This window comes from Somniosus microcephalus, unplaced genomic scaffold, assembly GCF_052327205.1.
Source record: "Somniosus microcephalus isolate GS21.2 unplaced genomic scaffold, FLI_Smic_1.0 unresolved_chr1, whole genome shotgun sequence".
Classification (NCBI taxonomy): domain Eukaryota; kingdom Metazoa; phylum Chordata; class Chondrichthyes; order Squaliformes; family Somniosidae; genus Somniosus; species Somniosus microcephalus.
Genome location: NW_028225179.1, coordinates 41,333,119 through 41,349,947, shown reverse-complemented (window position 1 = coordinate 41,349,947; position 16,829 = coordinate 41,333,119). Strand labels below are relative to the sequence as shown.

Sequence of the window (16,829 nt, the reverse complement as noted above, 5' to 3'; positions counted from 1 at the left end):
AAACACCATGCAAACCCACCACAAACACTAAAATATTACCGCAGCTTCGGGCTCTAACCGCCTTTAACAAAATCCTTCCTCCCAATCCTTCTCCTTTCTCGCTCGGGTTTCAGCGTCTCCCTCCTTATGGAAGCTCGGAGCTGTTTCCCACAGGTTTGGAATGGATTTACCTTCCTTAACTCAAATTATTACTCTTTTCCTTGAAAACAGAATGACGGAAAGTTTGATACAAATGTCTTTTTTGTACTGTGTTTCATGAAACTTCTTTAATTTAAAATGTTAACCGAAGTACTTTAGTCTGAATTCCAGCATCCGCAGTAGTTTGCTGCTGTATTTTGGTAAGAAGCGCACACTTGCATTGGCCGGGAGTCGAAACCTTGTTTCCCACAATGCAGGCGCAAATTTTGCCCCTGAACCACCAACGCGTACCGAATTTCGCGCTTCAATTGTCCAGTCACATTCTTGTTTCTGATAATGCAAGGCTAAAAGATAATGCTAAATACTACAGAGTCTGGAAATGAAATTATTCAGAAAATGCTGTAAACACTCCGCAGGTCCGGGATCATCTGTGGAGACGGAAACACAGCGTTAATGTTTCAGGTCGAAGAGCTCTCCTCAGATCCAAGGTTTACACCAATCATTTCAAAAAAATGCTGGTAATTTTATTAAAATTGTTATTTCCATGCTCTGGTCAGCGTGATTTCCAGATGCAGTGTTATTTTGTTGCTTAATATCACAAATTACACAACAAAGCTGGGAGTCCATGCCAGAAACGTCTGTTTATAAACAGGCACTTTAACCAACTAACCCACGGAGCCAAAGCATTTTCCCTGGGTTACAGGAATTGCCGGTCCATTTGGTATCGCTTATCATTGATTCTCCATCTATGAGTTGTTTCTGAATCCGTTAGTTTGTGCTGCTTTGTGGGTGAGCGGCAGACTTAAGAGATGTCCTGCTCGTGTTGCCAGATTGACAATGTGGAAAATGTGGAGCAGGCTTTTGGATGCAAACGGATTTACATATTTACCTCACAGTTTCGGCGCATCTGGGACTGAATTCCCGCTTTTAATAATAAAATCGCGTGTTTCTTGTTATATACTAGACACAGGCTCTGCACAGTATATTTGGGCAGTTATTATTTCAAGACTTCTGCAGTGTCGCCAAGCTGAAGCAATTGGTGATGTCTGACCAAAAAGCCAGAAGCTCGTCTGGGATCTCTCGCACTTCAGTCAGTGGAATTCCCTAAGGGAAAGTAAGTTGCATATTTTGAAATTGTGCCCTGTACACCCAAGCCCAAGTCATTACTATATATCGAGAAAATCAGTGGTCCTAGTCCCGACCTCTGGGGAACACAACTGTGTACCTTCCTCCAGTCTGAAAAACAGCCAGTCACCACTACTCCCTGTTTCACTGTCACTTAGCCAATTCCGTATCCTTGCAGCCACTGACCCTTTTATTCCATGGTCTTTAACTTTGCTGGCAAGCCCATTATGTGGCACTTTGTCAAACGGCTATTTGGAAGTCCATGTACAGCACGTCAACCTCATTGCCCTCATCAACACTCTCTGTTACCTCATCAAAAACTACGTAGAAACTTACAGTGCATAAGGAAACCATGTGGTCGGCCGTGCTTGTGCTGGTTATTTTGTCCCACATCCCACGTTTTGTGCGTAACACCATCAGTAAATATTTTCTTAATTTAGTAAAAGTTAACGTGTTGATTAAGGGATTGCGTTCCATCAGCAGGTGCCGCAGAGAACAGGAGATATAAATCAAGCTGTGCCATGATTCGGATTGAGAACCGAGGTTGCTGCGGCCACAACGGAGAGTACTAACCAATATACGATCACGGCGACACACATTAGTTGTTGCAATTCTGTTCTGACCACAGTAAAGTCACACACGGCACTGCTTAGAAACGGTGGATTTTCGGTAAAGAGGCTAAAATAATGTGATTTCTGAATCCGTGAGTTTGTGCTGCTTTGTGGGTGAGCGGCAGGCTTGAAGATATGTCCTACCCGCGCTCCCAGATTGACAATGTGGAAAATGTGGAGCAGGCTTCTGCAAATAAATGGATTTACATTTTTACCTCACAGTTTCGGCACACCTGGGGCTGAATTCCCGTTTTTAATAATAAAATCGTGGGTTTCTGGATATACACTGGACACAGGCTCTGCACAGTATTTGTGGCAATTTGTATTTTAAGTTTTCTGCAATATCGCCAAGCCGAGGGAATTTTGGATTTTGACTAAAAAGCGAGGGGCTCATCCGGGATTTGAAATTTCGCCTCTCGCATTTAATACAGCGAAATTTTCTGCGTGAGAATCGTACCCATAGATACCATCTCTCTCCCTGTCTTTGTTTCTTAGTCTCGCTGTGTTTTACCCTGATGGACTTCTCAGATTTCCTTGAACGGCCGAGGCTGATCTAACCTGCAACACCAGCAGAAAAGTGTAAAGAAAGAAATAATGACTGAGACGGCAGGGGAAGTAATTCTGAAAAGTTAACAATGGATTTTCAAGACGAATCTGGTGAAGTGGGGCTAATATTGTTGAATTGAAATATTTCGTGTATCGCTTGATATCGCTGAACATTGTATTAGAAAGCGGTATTAGATGGACAGAAGCGGTCTGAAAGCTGTGCGTGGCAGCGAAATCTTACAGCTTCGTTTCCAGCGGCTCGTTGGTCTCGGGGTTTTGATTCTCACTTAAGTACACAAGAACATCAGAAATAGGAGCAGGAGTAGGCCATTTGGACCCTCGAGCTTGCTCCGCAATTCAATAAGATCATGGCTGATCTTCTACCTCATCTCCACTTTCCTGCACTATCCCCAGATCACTTGATTCCCTTAATATTCAAAAATCTATCGATCTCTGTCTTGAACAGATTCAAAGACTGAGCCTCCACAGCCCTCTGGGACAGAGAATTCCAAAGATTCACCACCCTCTGAGTGAAGACATTTCTCCTCATCTCAGTCCTAAATTGTCAACCCCTTGTTCTCCTGGACACAGGCTCTGCAGTTAAAGGATTTCATTGATTGATATGGGAGAGGTTCCCTGGTTCAAATTATTTCTTTACAGAAGGCACGATTGACGTTTCTCCAGAGAATGTTTGAGCTCCAGAGGGCAGAATGCATATGGTTTGTCGACACAACACACGTGTAATAAAGCAAATATTTTAAGGTGGTGAGCAGATTGAAGCTGACATTTTAATTATTCACAATTCAAGCGACCTCGCTGGCGATTCCCAATCCTTGAAGGACGTAAATGAACGAATTGTGGTTTTGCTGCAAACCTTCATCACCGAAATCGTACTGAACAGCGACTCTGGTGGGAATGGAACCCATAAACTTTGAATGACCTTTTCAACCATTAACTAGAAGTGCAACGCGAAATACATTGCAGCTCAGGGAGCATCTGTGGAGAGAGAAACAAAGTTAACGTTTCAGGCCGATTACCCTCCGTCAGAGCTGGAAAAAGCTGGAGTTGTAACAGGTTTTTAACCAAGTGTCGGGGCAGGGAAAGGGGGAGGAGAGGAAAGAGCAAAAGGAAAGGTCTGTGATAGGATGGAAGGCAGGAGGGATAAGAGACAAAATGGATGATGGTGCTTAAAACACCTGTTACATGTCCCATTCGCCTATGACTCGGTAACCATGTGAGTTTTTCGGTCCGTACGAATCAGAAAGTTAGCGGTTGATTAATGGCGATTACCACAAACTTTTTGCACAGATTAGTTAGTTTTGCATAATTAATAGAATAAGCAGTTTTCTAAATGTTAATGGAACCCATTAAGAGCATTATAGATGACAGTTCTCTTCTGAGTTGTTCCTATCATTCTTTACAGAGCACCTTTTTCCGAAGTGCACCGGTTATCACTTCCGTATAAAGTACAACAGGTCCCCGGTTCAATCAGCTGTTGTAGGTACAGATCAATAAAATACATTAACAGCTGCGCGGTATTCTCCTTTTCTCTATAGAGTTCTGTATGCAATCAAAATCTACAGAGACACCGACAGTGTGAGAGATCATTACAGAATCCTGCAGCTCTGCCTCGGTTAATAGCAACAGTTCGGAGCCGCATTTCAGACGCGGCAACAAACCCATGAGTTTGTTTGCTGTTCCCCAGCTCCCGCAGTGAGTGAGGCCGGGACAGCAGCGAATTTCAGGCCACCTGTCCGGCCCCGCTCTCTCAAAGCGCCCGCTGCCTGCGGAAAGAAGCGATTGCAGCCTCAGAGAGCATAAACTGCCCATCACCGCAAAACAAAATATCACTGAAGCAGAGGAGGGGAGAGATTTGCATCTGCAGCGTGTATGTGAGGATGGTCGAGCTTAATATCGATCGACTCATTGTTGGTGAAACGGCTGAAATTGAATCTTTCTCTGGCACTTGTTTCAGGTTTACGTATGAAAAGTTCCCTCGAGGTGAAATCGAAAAATTTGGAGATGCGGTGTAGTGGGACAAGTTAAAGGATCAGCACAGTTAATGTCGAGAACAAATTAAACAGTAGCTCAAGCTGATGAACATTGCATTGGTGAAAATGCTGGATGGAGATTTAGAGTAAGCGAAAGTGGGAAGGGCTGTACTGCAATTCTAACACTTCTCCAAGCACATTCCGGGCAAGTCATCGACAGTAAAAAGAGGGCTTGGAACGGGTATGGAACTGTGGGCACACGTGACAGAGCATTGGTATTGGGAATCACAGAAACCCCACAGTGCAGATAGATCACACTTCGGCCCATCGAGCCTGCACCGACACATATCCCACCCGATCCCCGTAACCCCTACACCAACATATATCCCCGTAACCTCACGTATTTAATCCCCCTAACACTAAGGGACAATTTTATCATAGCCAAGCAACCTAACCCGCACATCTTTGGACTGTGGGAGGAAACCGGAGCACCCGGAAAAAACCCACGGAAACACGGGGAGAATGTGCGAACTCCACACAGACAGTCGCCGGAGGCCGGATTCGAACCCGGTTCCCTAGCGCTGTGAGACAGCCTTGAGCAGCAGCATTCCCTGTCAGCGCCCATATCCCGATTGCTTCTGCCGCCTGCTGCCAGTAATCTGCAACAAATCCATTTGCAGAGAGAGGGCGAAAAGAATCATCAGGGAAAGAGGCATGAACTCAAAATCCAAATTAGCGGGACACGATCAGAGGGACAGTTAATGTTCTGGGGTGAGAACTTCGGTCAGAGCTGCAAACAAATAGGTGTAAGAGAGAGATAATCTATTTCCTCAGTTGGGAGGGTCCAACACAATGGGGCATAACCGTAAAATTAGAGCTACCCCGTTCAGGGATGATGTAAGGAAGCGCTCCTTCACACAGAGGGTAGTGGGAATCTTGAACTCTCTTCCCGAAACAGCTACTCAGGCTGGGGATCAATTGACAATTTCAAAATGAAATCGATAGGTTTGTGTTCAGCGAGGATGTGGAGGTTTATTGAAGCATCGCAGGTAGATGGAGTTCAGATACAGATCTGCCATGATCTAATTGAATAGCGGAGCAGGCTCGAGGGCCTGAATGGCCTCCTCCTGTTTCTATGTTCCTATGACAGTAACAGGACAGAAACATCAACAGCTGCAAACATACGTCGCCTTTTATTCATATTTAACAGCAAAAATATCCGTGCCGTGCGCAACTATGCTGTGGTCAGAAAAAATACACGAAGCTGACGTGTGGCGCTGTGATCACATCATGGTTAATGCCCTGCATTGTGGCCGCAGTAACCTCCGTTCAAACTTAAATCACGTCACAGCTCGCTTTGCATCTTCTGTCCTCTGCGGCACCTGCTAATGGAACAGACTGTAAAATCAAGCTTTACGACGTGAAAAATGATGTTTTGTTGGCGGTGAAAACCTATTTACTCCTTTTAAACCCGCGCCTGAGCTTGATGCTCCATAATTCAAACCCGCCTCTTCTCCCAGCTTTTTCTTCTTCCACAATCAGTAGCCATTCTTTACTTGCCTCCTTCCATTTCTTTGTCACTTGCCTGCGGTATTACCTTAATCTAACATTCACTTTCATGTGCTTGCGTGGTTAAGTTCTCTCTGCTACCACCGTGGTTCATGGGGGCACATGTCCCATTCGCACCAATGTACAACCAGTCGATATATTTAGATCTGTGTGACCGCTTGACAGATAAGCGCTGCGAAAGCAGGACTGGACTTTAGAACGACAGCGGCCGGATTGTTCACGAAATTTCCTTTGAGAATCTTGCGATATCTTGTTAACTGCAGAACTGGGTTTTGTTTTGATGCTGGCTGGCGCTTTTCCCAAAACTTTTGCAGTGCGTGAGCGACGGGCAGCGCTACCTAGCTGCCAACGAGGGTTTAAATGTGAGCCATTGGCCCGCTGTTATGGTGCAGTTAGATTGGAAGTGTTCCGTCTTACTCTTAACAAGTCTTTTGAAGTGCGTGATTGAAATAAATAGAGGATAACTGGAAAGAGCGCCAGTGGGTGAAAGCAGCGATTACAGGAGGATGGCCATAATTGAAATGTTTTTGAATGCTCGTGGCACAGGACGCTGTGCTCTCTATGAAGAGCGGGAGCAGGGGTAAAGATTAACAGAAATAAAATGTACTGACTTGTTGCGAATCAGAAAACTGCACTGGTCTATGATCGATAAACGTTTGAAATTAAATTCATTTCCAAAGGATAAATTTAACCCTTTCTTCCAGCTCCCTCATCATTTGCTTTTTCTGTTAATCGTTCAAGCGGTGTCAGAACATAAGAAGATAAGAAATAGGAACAGGAGTAGGCCATTCGGCCCTTCGAGCCCAGCCTGCCATTCAATGAGTTCATGGCTGATTTCTGCCTCAACTCCATTCACCGGCCCTATCGGTATATCCCTTGATGCCCTCACTAGTCAGAAAACTATCGACTTCTGTTTTGAATATACCCAATGACAGAGCCTCCACAGGCCTCTGGGATAGAGAATTCCAAAAATGCACCACCCTCTGTGTGAAGAAAAGTCTTCTCATCTTATTCCTAAATGGCCTACCCTTTATACTGAGATTGTGGCCCCTGGTTCTGGACTCCCCAGCCTTGGGAAACATTCTCCCAGCATCCACCCTATAATAATATTGCTGGCTTCAATGAGATCCCCTCTCATTGTTCTGAATTCAAGAGAATATAGGCCTAGTTTACTCAATCTCCTCTCATAGGATGGTCCCGCCATCTGAGGAATCAATCTCGTGAATCTTCGATGCAGCCCCTCTATGGCAAGTATATGCTTCCATAGGAAAGGAGATCAAAATTGTACACAGTACTCCAGGTGTGGCCTCACCAATGCCCTATATATTTGGAGTAAGACTTCTTCACTCCTGTACTCAAATCTTCTTGTCATGAAGGCCCGCATACCAATTGCCTTCCTAATGACTTGCTGCACCTGCACATTCACTTTTAGTGACTGATATACAAGGACACCCAGGTCCCTTTAACCCTCTGCATTCCCCAATTGTTCACCATTTAGGAAGTACTCTGCCTTTCTGTTTTTTCTAACAAAGTGGATACCCTCACATGTATCCACATTATCTTCCATCTGCCATGTTCTAGCCCACTCACTGAGCCTGTCGAGATCCCCTTGAAGCCTCCTCACGTCCTTTTCACAACCGACCCTGCCACTTAACTATGTATCATCAGCAAATTTGGAAATGTTACATTTAGTCCCCTCATCCAAATCATTGATATAGATTGTGAATAGGTGGGGCCCAAGCACCGATCCTTGCGGTAACCCACCAGTCAATGCCTGCCATCCTCAAAACGACTCGTTTATCCCTGCTCTTTGTTTTATGTCTGTTAACATTTGTAAAGCCCGTGTAGATTGGAGTTCGCTCTCAGCTATTCGCATCGAAGTGAAAATGAAACACGAGGAGTCGAGGATTGCGCCAAACAGCAGAGCTGGGCACTGACTCTATTTCGATTGCTGCAGGAGTTGTTCTGGCCCTCTAATATTCCCTTCACCATTAAAACGCCTGTTTTAACTCACAGGCATTAATGGACGGTTTTATTAAATGTTGGAGAGTTTCCATCAAATAGATTTGAACAAATCTGCAAAAAGACGAGGTTAGGACTGCAACTGATAAGATGTCGATCAGAGAGTTAAAATCAAAGTCAGGCTCATTGTCCAATGAGGCAGGAAACCACGAACAAGGAGGAAGGGAATGAAGCAAGGAGGGAAGGAAGGGAGGAAGGAGGAAGGCGCTCTCGATTCAAGCTTCTTTCCATTAGAGCGGGGTGAAATATTAGGTTGAGAAATTGGGAGAAGTTTACCAATCAGGGAGAGAAAATATCGTCTAACTTGGGGACTGTAACATTTTTAGTCTTCGTATCTTCCAACCGGATTAATGGTCCTGAGACTTTAACCTCTTACCAACCTCGAACTAACATTATTATCCAAAAGGACTCAGCCAAAAATCCCTTTTATTTCATTATTTCTGTTTCCAAATGGTAGAAACAACCTTTAATAAAGGCACTTTACCGCACGCAGGTCCTGCCCATGCTCCCAGATTGACAATGTGGAAAATGTGGAGCAGGCTTCTGGAAACAAATGGATTTACATATTTACCTCACAGTTTCGGCACTTCTGGGACTGAATTACTGCTTTAAATAATAAAATTGCCGTTTTCTTGCGATGTACTGAACACACGCTGATTTTTCTGGCAGTTATTATTTGAAGACTTGATGAATGTCTCCTGGCCGAGGAAAGTGCTTCTATTAAAATATTGGGGCGCGTCTGGGATTTGAACCCGATACAAGGGCAGCACGGTGGCATAGTGGTTAGCACTGTTGCCTCACAGCGCCAGAGACCCGGGTTCGAATCCGGCCTCGGGTGACTGTTTGTGTGGAGTTTGCACATTCTCCCCGTGTTTGCGTGGGTTTTCTCCGGGTGCTCCGGTTTCCTCCCACAGTCCAAAGATGTGTGGACTAGGTTGATTGGCTATGATAAATTGACCTTTAGTGTTAGGGGGATTAAATACGTTGGGTTATGGGGATCGGGTGGGATATGTGCAGGCTCGATGGGCCGAAATGGCCTCTATCTGCACTGTGGGTTCTGTGTGAACTTGCATTTTAATTGATGTGAAGTCCCAAAACGTGAAACACACCCTGCGAGCTGAGAACCGCTAACCATGCACAATCTGTTTAACCCCAGCAATGATAATTTCACATACATAAAGCAGATATTGTAGATCAGAGACAGTGTTAAGGGAAATTAGAGAAGCGTGCAATAAGGGCACAGCAATCATCATGGGTGACTTTAATCTACATATAGATTGGGCTAACCAAATTAGTAACAATACTGTGGAGGAGGAATTCCTGGAGTCTTTACGGGATGGTTTACTGGACCTATAAGTCGAGGAACCAACCAGAGATCAGGCCATCCTAGGCTGGGTATTATGTAATGAGAAAGGATTAATTAGCAATCTTGTTTTACGAGGCCCCTTGGGTCAGAGCGATCATAATATGATAGTCTGAGGCACGAGTTGGGTAGGATTGATTGGGGAATGTCACTCAAAGTGTTGACGGTGGATATGCAATGGCAAACATTCAAAGACCGCATGGATGAACTACAGAATTTGTTCATCCCAGTTTGGCATAAAAATAAAACAAAAAAGGTGATTCAACCGTGGTTAACAAGGGAAATTAGGGATAGCATAAGATCCAAGGAGAGGACATATAAATTGGCCAGAAGAAGCAGTAAACCTGCGGATTGGGAGCAGTTTAGGATTCAACAAAGGACGACAAAGGCATTAATTAAGAAGGGGAAAATAGAATATGAGAGTAAGCTTTCAGGGAACATAAAAACTGACTGTAGAAGATTTTATAGATATGTGAAGAGAAAAAGATTGATGAAGTCAAGCGTAGGCCCCTTGCAGTCAGAGTCAGGGGAATTTATAATGGGGAACAAAGAAATGGCGGACCAATTAAATACATATTTTGGTTCTGTCTTCAAAAAGGAGGACACAAATAACCCCCCAGAGATGCTGTGGAACATAGGGTCTGATGAAAGGGAGGAACTGAAAGAAATCAGTATTTGTAGGGAAATGGTGTTAGGGAAATTGATGGGATTGAAGTCTGATAAATCCCCAGGGCCTGATAACCTACATCCTCGGGTACTTAAGGAAGTGGCCCTAGAAAAATTAGATGCATTGCTGATCATCTTCCAACATTCGATGGAATCTGGAACAGTACCCATGGATTGGAAGGTAACTAATGTTACCCCACTATTTAAAAAAGGTGGTAGAGAGCAAACGGAGTATTACAGACCGGTAAGCCTGACATCGGTAGTGGGGAAAATGGTAGAGTCCATTATAAAAGATGTAATAGCAGAGCACTTGGAAAACAGTGGCAGGATCGGACAAAGTCAACATGGATTTACAAAAGGTAAATCGTGCTTGACTAATCTACTGGAATGTTTTGAGGATGTAACTGGTAAAATAGATTAGGGAGAACCAGATGATGTGGTGTATTTGGACTTTCAGAAGGCTTTCGATAAGGCCCCGTATAAGAGATTAGCATGTAAACTTAAGGCTCATGGGATTGGGGGCAAGGTATTGACTTGGATAGAGAACTGGTTGACAGACAGAACGCAAAGAGTTGGAATAAACGGGTCTTTTTCCGAGTGGCAGGCAGTGACTAGTGGGGTACTGAAGGGATCAGTCCTTGGACCCCAGCTATTCACAATATATATTACTGATCTAGGCAAGGGATTTGGATGTAATATCGCCAAATTTGCAGATGACACAAAGCTGGGTGTGCATGTGTGTTGTGAGGAGGATGCCGAGAAACTACAGATGATTTGGACAGGTTGGGTGATTGGGCAGAAGCATGGTAGATGCAATATATCGTGGATAAATTCGAGGTTATCCACTTTGGTGGTAAAAACAGGAAGGCAGATTATTATCTAAATGGCAATAAATTGGGAGAAGGGGAAGTGCAACGAGACCTGGGTGTCCTTGTGCACCAGTCGCTGAAGTGAAGCATGCAGGTGCAGCAGGCACTTAAGAAGGCAAATGGTATGTTGGCCTTCGTAGCGAGAGGGTGTGAGTACAGGAAAAAGGATGTCTTGCTGCAGTTGTACAGGGCCTTGATGAGACCACATCTTGAGTAATGTGTGCAGTTTCAGTCGCTTTGTCTGAGGAAGGATGTTCTTGCCATGGAAGGAGTTCAGCGAAGATTCACCAGGCTGATACCTGGGATGGCAGGAATGACGTATGAGGAGAGATTGGGTCGATTGGGCTTATACTCGCTGGAGTTTAGAAGAATGAGAGGGGATCTCATTGAAACTTATAAAATTCTGACAGGACTGGACAGACTAGATGCAGAAAGGATGATCCCGATGGTCGGGGAGTCCAGAACCAGGGGTCACAGTCTAAGGATAAGAGGTAAGCCATTTAGGACAGAAATGAGGAGGAATTTCTTCACCCAGAAATTGGTGAACCTCTGGAATTCTCTACCACAGAAGGCAGTAGAGGCCAATTCAATAAATATATTCAAGAAGGAGTTGGATATATTTCTTAAGGCAAAAAGGATCAAGGGGTATGGGGAGAAAGCAGGGACCGGGTACTGTATTTGGATGATCAGCCATGATCGCACTGAATGGCGGAGCAGGCTTGAGGGGCAGAATGGCCTACTCCTGCTCCTATCTTCTAGGTTTCTATGTTAAATCTCAAAAATATGCTCAAGTGCTTTAAAATGTGTATATGACATTAAATGTGTTTAAATACAGTGGGGGGATTTAAATCAGATTCGGTGCCAGTGGATTCCAAGGTGATCTTCAATGTACGATAACAACTTCTCCTTTGACTCCACTCATTTCCTCCAAATCAAAGGTGTTGCTATGGGTACCCGCATGGGTCCTAGCTATGCCTGCCTGATCGTGGGGTATGCAGAAAAGTCTTTGTTCCAGTCCTACTCGGGTCCCCTCCCTCACCTCTTTTTCCAGTACATTGATGACTGTATTGGTGCCGTTGCTTGATCTCGCCCTGAACTAGACATGTTCATTCACTTTGCCTCCAATTTCCACCCTTCCCTCACCTTCACATGGTCCATCTCCGAATCTTCCCTCCTCTTCCTCGACTTCTCGGTCTCCATCTCTGGGGATAGGTTATTGACCAAAATTCACTACGAGCCCACTGACTCCCACAGCTACATGGACTGCACTTCCTCCTCACCCCGCCTCCTGTAAGGACTCTATTTCATTCTCCCAGTTTCTCCATCTCCACCGCATACGATCCGATGATGCCGCCTTCCACATCAGTACTTCCGAGATGTCTTCCTTTTTCCGCAACCGAGGAATCCCGTCTACCATGGTTGACATGGCCCTCAACCGTGTCCATTCTATCTCCCGCACTTCTGCCCTCACCCCTGCCCCTCCCTCCCGGAACCATGATAGGGTTCCCCTTGTCCTCACCTTTCACCCCACTAGACTCCACATTCAACGGATCATCCTCCACCACTTCCGCCACCTCCAACGTGATCCCACCACCAAACACATCTTCCCCTCACCTCCCCTTTCAGCATTCCCTAGGGACCACTCCCTCCGTGATACCCTAGTCCACTCCTCCATCACCTCCAACACCCCTGCCCCTTCACCCGGCACCTTCCCGTGCAAGCGCAGGAGATGCAATACCTGCCCTTATACCTCCCTCGTTCCCACTGTCCATGGCCCGAAACACCCCTTCCAGGTGAAACAGCGATTTACTTTTACTTCTTGCAATCAAGTATACTGTATTCACTGCTCACGATGTGGCCTCCTCTACATTGGGGAGACCAAATGCAGATTGGGTGACTGCTGTGCGGAACATCTCTGTTCAGTCTGTAAGGATGACCCCGACCTTCCAGTCGCCTGTCATTGTAATTCACCGCTCCATTCCCACTCAGACCTCACCGTCCTCGGCCTCTTGCATTGTTCCACGGAAGCTCAGCGTAAGATCGAGGAACAGCACCTCATCTTCCGATTAGGCACTTTACAGCCTTCCAGACTCAACATAGAGTTCAAAAATTTCAAATCATAACCTCGGCCCCCATTACATTTTCACTTATATTTTTTATCCACACCTTTATTTTTGCCCACCCCCTTTTTTTCTCTCCCACATGCCAGCTGTCTCCCAATCTGACAGCGCATTTCACAGCTAATCTCGAGCCATCTTTTGTCTCCACTACTCTTATCATCATCTCGTCTCGTTTTGTATATCTCCTAATGTCTCTTCACTTCTCTTTTGTTCTCTCCCAGCCTGGCATTTTAATCTGTTTCATTTCCTGTGCTTTTTCAGTCTTGTCAAAGTGTTTCCACCTGAAACGTTGACTCTATTTCTCTCTCCACGGATGTTGACTGGCCTGCTGAGTTTTTCCAGCATTTTCTGTTGAGATCTTCTGTGGTTGTCTTGCCTCCCTCTCCCCTTCCTCACACACGCAGCCGGTTTTTAAACCTTGTTTTAAATCTGCTGCTCTGCTGGGCCAGTGCATTCCACAGTCTCACAACCCTTTCTAGAAATACACTTTCACTGCTTGACTTCTCTGATTCTTAGATATTAATCACCTTGAGGTGCAATGGTGGCTTTTGTGGCGTCAAATTAAAAGGCGGCCAAATGCAAACACGTTGGGGTCAAAGTTACTTTTGCACAGAATTGAACCTGAATCTTTCAAGATGGAATATTGTATTTGCTGCACCACAATACACAATATCTTGTTATAAATGTTGGCTCATTAGTTCCCCAGTGTCAGAGGAAGAATTGTCTGATCCCCTCATTTATTTCATATAAGACACAAACATAGGGTAATCATTCAGAATCACCTCACAGATTGACACTGAGATAAACGGGAGATACAGACAGCAATGGAACACATGGCGGAATAGACAAGAGAGCTGGAGAAATAAACAACGGTCTGAGAGTCCAGAAGACAGTGACTGGTAGCTGATAGATATTAATGAGTGGAGGCGAGAAATTGTATTGGGATTCGGCCCCGTGGCTTAGCTGGTCAAAGCGTCTGTCTAGTAAACTGGAGATCCTGGGTTTGACTCCCAGCGGGGCCATTTTTTTAATGAATCTCTAGGGGTGAGCTTCTTCCCGTGTGAAAAGGCTAAAATTCGTTTAAATGTAACTGCGGCTGCACTAGTTCCCATTCTGGATGAAGGCTCCAATCGCTGTGGGGCCTGGGTCGAATTTCACCACTTCCTCATTTCTGGCGGTGCTGATTTATAACTCTTCACCTATAATCCATCTTTTCTAAGCAGTGCCATGTGTTACTTTGTGGTGGTCAGAGCAGAGCTCCAGTACTTGATGTGTCGCGCCGTTATTGTATAGCGGTTAGTATTCTGCGCTGTGGCCGCAGCAACCTCGGTCCGAATCCGAGTCATGGCACAGATTCTTCTTCCTTCCACAATCAATAGCCCTCCTTTAGCTTCCTCCTTCAATGTCATTGTAACTTTCCTGCTAACATTCACTTTCACCTACTTAAACCGGTAAATATGCTCTGCTCCCTGCGCTGTTCCTGGGGCACATGTGCCATTCTCCCCAGTCTGAGTTGGTGCATTGAAAGCAGTCGATTGATTTAGACCAGCGGGACCTGTCGACAGACAAGGTCTGCGACAGCAGGACCGGCCTTTGGAACCAAAGCAGCCCGATTGTACAAGAACATTCCTTGGGAAATGAAGTGCACTGGGGAGGCTAACTGAACAACTGGGATTGTTCACCTGGTAGTTGCCGCTTTTCCCTAAACAGTTGATGAGCGTGAGCGACGGGATGCGCTACCTAGCTGCGGATGAAGGGTGAAATGTGCAATTTTGGCAAACTTGGTATCAAAAATTAAAATGGTGGATCAGGATTTATCAAGGAGAGTAGGGGACGCTCCGGATGTAATAGACAGGTGAAGGGACGCTCCGGATAAACCAAACTGTTTAAGGGACGCTCCGGATTTACCCGACAGTGTAAGGGATGCTTCTGTTGTACTAGACAGGGTAAGGGACACTCCGGATGTAGCAGATAGTGTAAGGGACGCTCCGGATGTACCAGACTGATTCAGGTACGCTCCGAATTTGCCATACATGGTAAGGAACGCTCCTGTTTTACCAGACAGGGTAAGGGCCACTCCGGATATATCTCACAGGGTAAGAGCCGCTCCGGATGTATCAGACAGGGTAAGGGATGCTCCGGATGCATCGGATAGGGTAAGAGACGCTCCGGATGTACCAGACTGGGTAATGTAAGCTCCCGATGCACCAGACAGTGTAAGGGATGCTCCGGATGTTTCAGAAAGGGTGAGGGAAGCTCCCGATTTACCAGACAGGGTAAGGGACCCTCCGAATGTACCAGACAGTGTAAGGGATGCTCAAGAGGTTCTGGAGCGGGTAAGGGACGCTCAGGGCCAATCAGACAGAGTAAGGGACGCTCAAGAGGTATCAGAGAGGCTGATGGATGCAGATTTATTACTTTCTAAACCTCACATTTTTTAAGTGTCAATAAAAGCAAAAGTTGAATCCGAATGTAACAGATGGTCTGCCGTGTCCCACGTGGGGGCAATGACAAGGTAGAGTGGGGCCGGACTGGATATTTGAAGCGCTCAGAAATACATCTATAACTGACACAGATTCCCCCACTCAACACAATAATAAATATTGCAGATACATCTAAACATATTTGTAATCAACAGAAGTGCAAATGCATTTACATCTAACACAACATCAACTCACAAATACGTTCGTATCTATTATGGACACACACAAATATACTTACAACCATCACCGGTGATTGTTTGATAAAAAAATACTTTAATTGTTTGTCTTTAAACCCATGATATTTACATGACAGTTTGCATTGACCTTCCTCCTAAGCCGCTGGAGATTGATGGAGAATGATTTTGGTCCTGATCAATCATTTCCTAGGCGGATTAGAACAACTTTTGAGCGCAAGTCCAAAGTTAGAAGTCGACGTTATAAAGAGGCTCACCTTTCGTAAATTTCAATCTACAATCCACAAAGCGAGATTCATAACCCTAGACTAAAGAGTCATTCTGTCTAAAATACAGGCCCAATCAACTGGTTATCAAAGGCAAATCAAATGGATTTGTCATTTATTGTCCATTGCATTTTGACTGAGACATGTGCCCGCGGTTCCATTCCGGTTCCAAGCCCACTTATTACTGTCGATGACTTGCCCGGAATGTGCTTGGAGAAGTGTTAGAATCGCAGTACAGCCCTTCCCATTGTCACTTCCTCTAAATCTCACTCCAGGATTTCCACCAGTGCATGTTTCATCAGCTTGAGCTACTGTTTAATTTGTTCTCGGCATTAACTGTGCTGATCCTGTAAGTTGTCCCACTACACGGCCTCTCCAAATTTGTCGATTGCACCTCGAGGGCACTTTTCAACATCTGCCGGAGAGAGATTGAATTTCAACGGTTCTAAAACAATGAGTCGATCGATATCAAACTCGACATCCTCACCTACACGCTATAGATGCAAATCTCTGCGCTCCTCTGCTTCAGTGATTTCTTGTTTCGCAGCGATGGGCAATTTATGCTCTCTGAGGCTGTAATCGCTTCTTTCCGCTGGCAGCGGGCGCTTTGAGAGAACGGGGCCGGACAGGTGGCCTGAAATTCGCTGCTGTCGCGGCCTCACTCACTCCGGGAGCTGGGGAACAGCAAACAAACTCATGGGTTTGTTGCCACGTCTGAAATGCGGCTCCGAACTGTTGCTATTAACCGAGGCAGCGCTGCAGGATTCTGTAATAACCTCTCACACTGTCGGTGTCTCTGTAGATTTTGAGTGTGTACAGAACTGTATAGAGAAAAGGAGAATACCGTGTGGCTGTTAATGTGTTTT

The 16,829-nt window shown here is 45.3% G+C and overlaps 1 non-coding gene across 1 annotated transcript; it reads left to right on the top strand.

Annotated features, from left to right (window-relative positions):
- Window positions 1-13,968: 13,968 nt before the first annotated feature.
- trnat-agu (transfer RNA threonine (anticodon AGU)) lies at window positions 13,969-14,042 on the top strand. Its single transcript has one exon. It is a non-coding gene; the product is annotated as a tRNA-Thr (tRNA).
- Window positions 14,043-16,829: the final 2,787 nt, after the last annotated feature.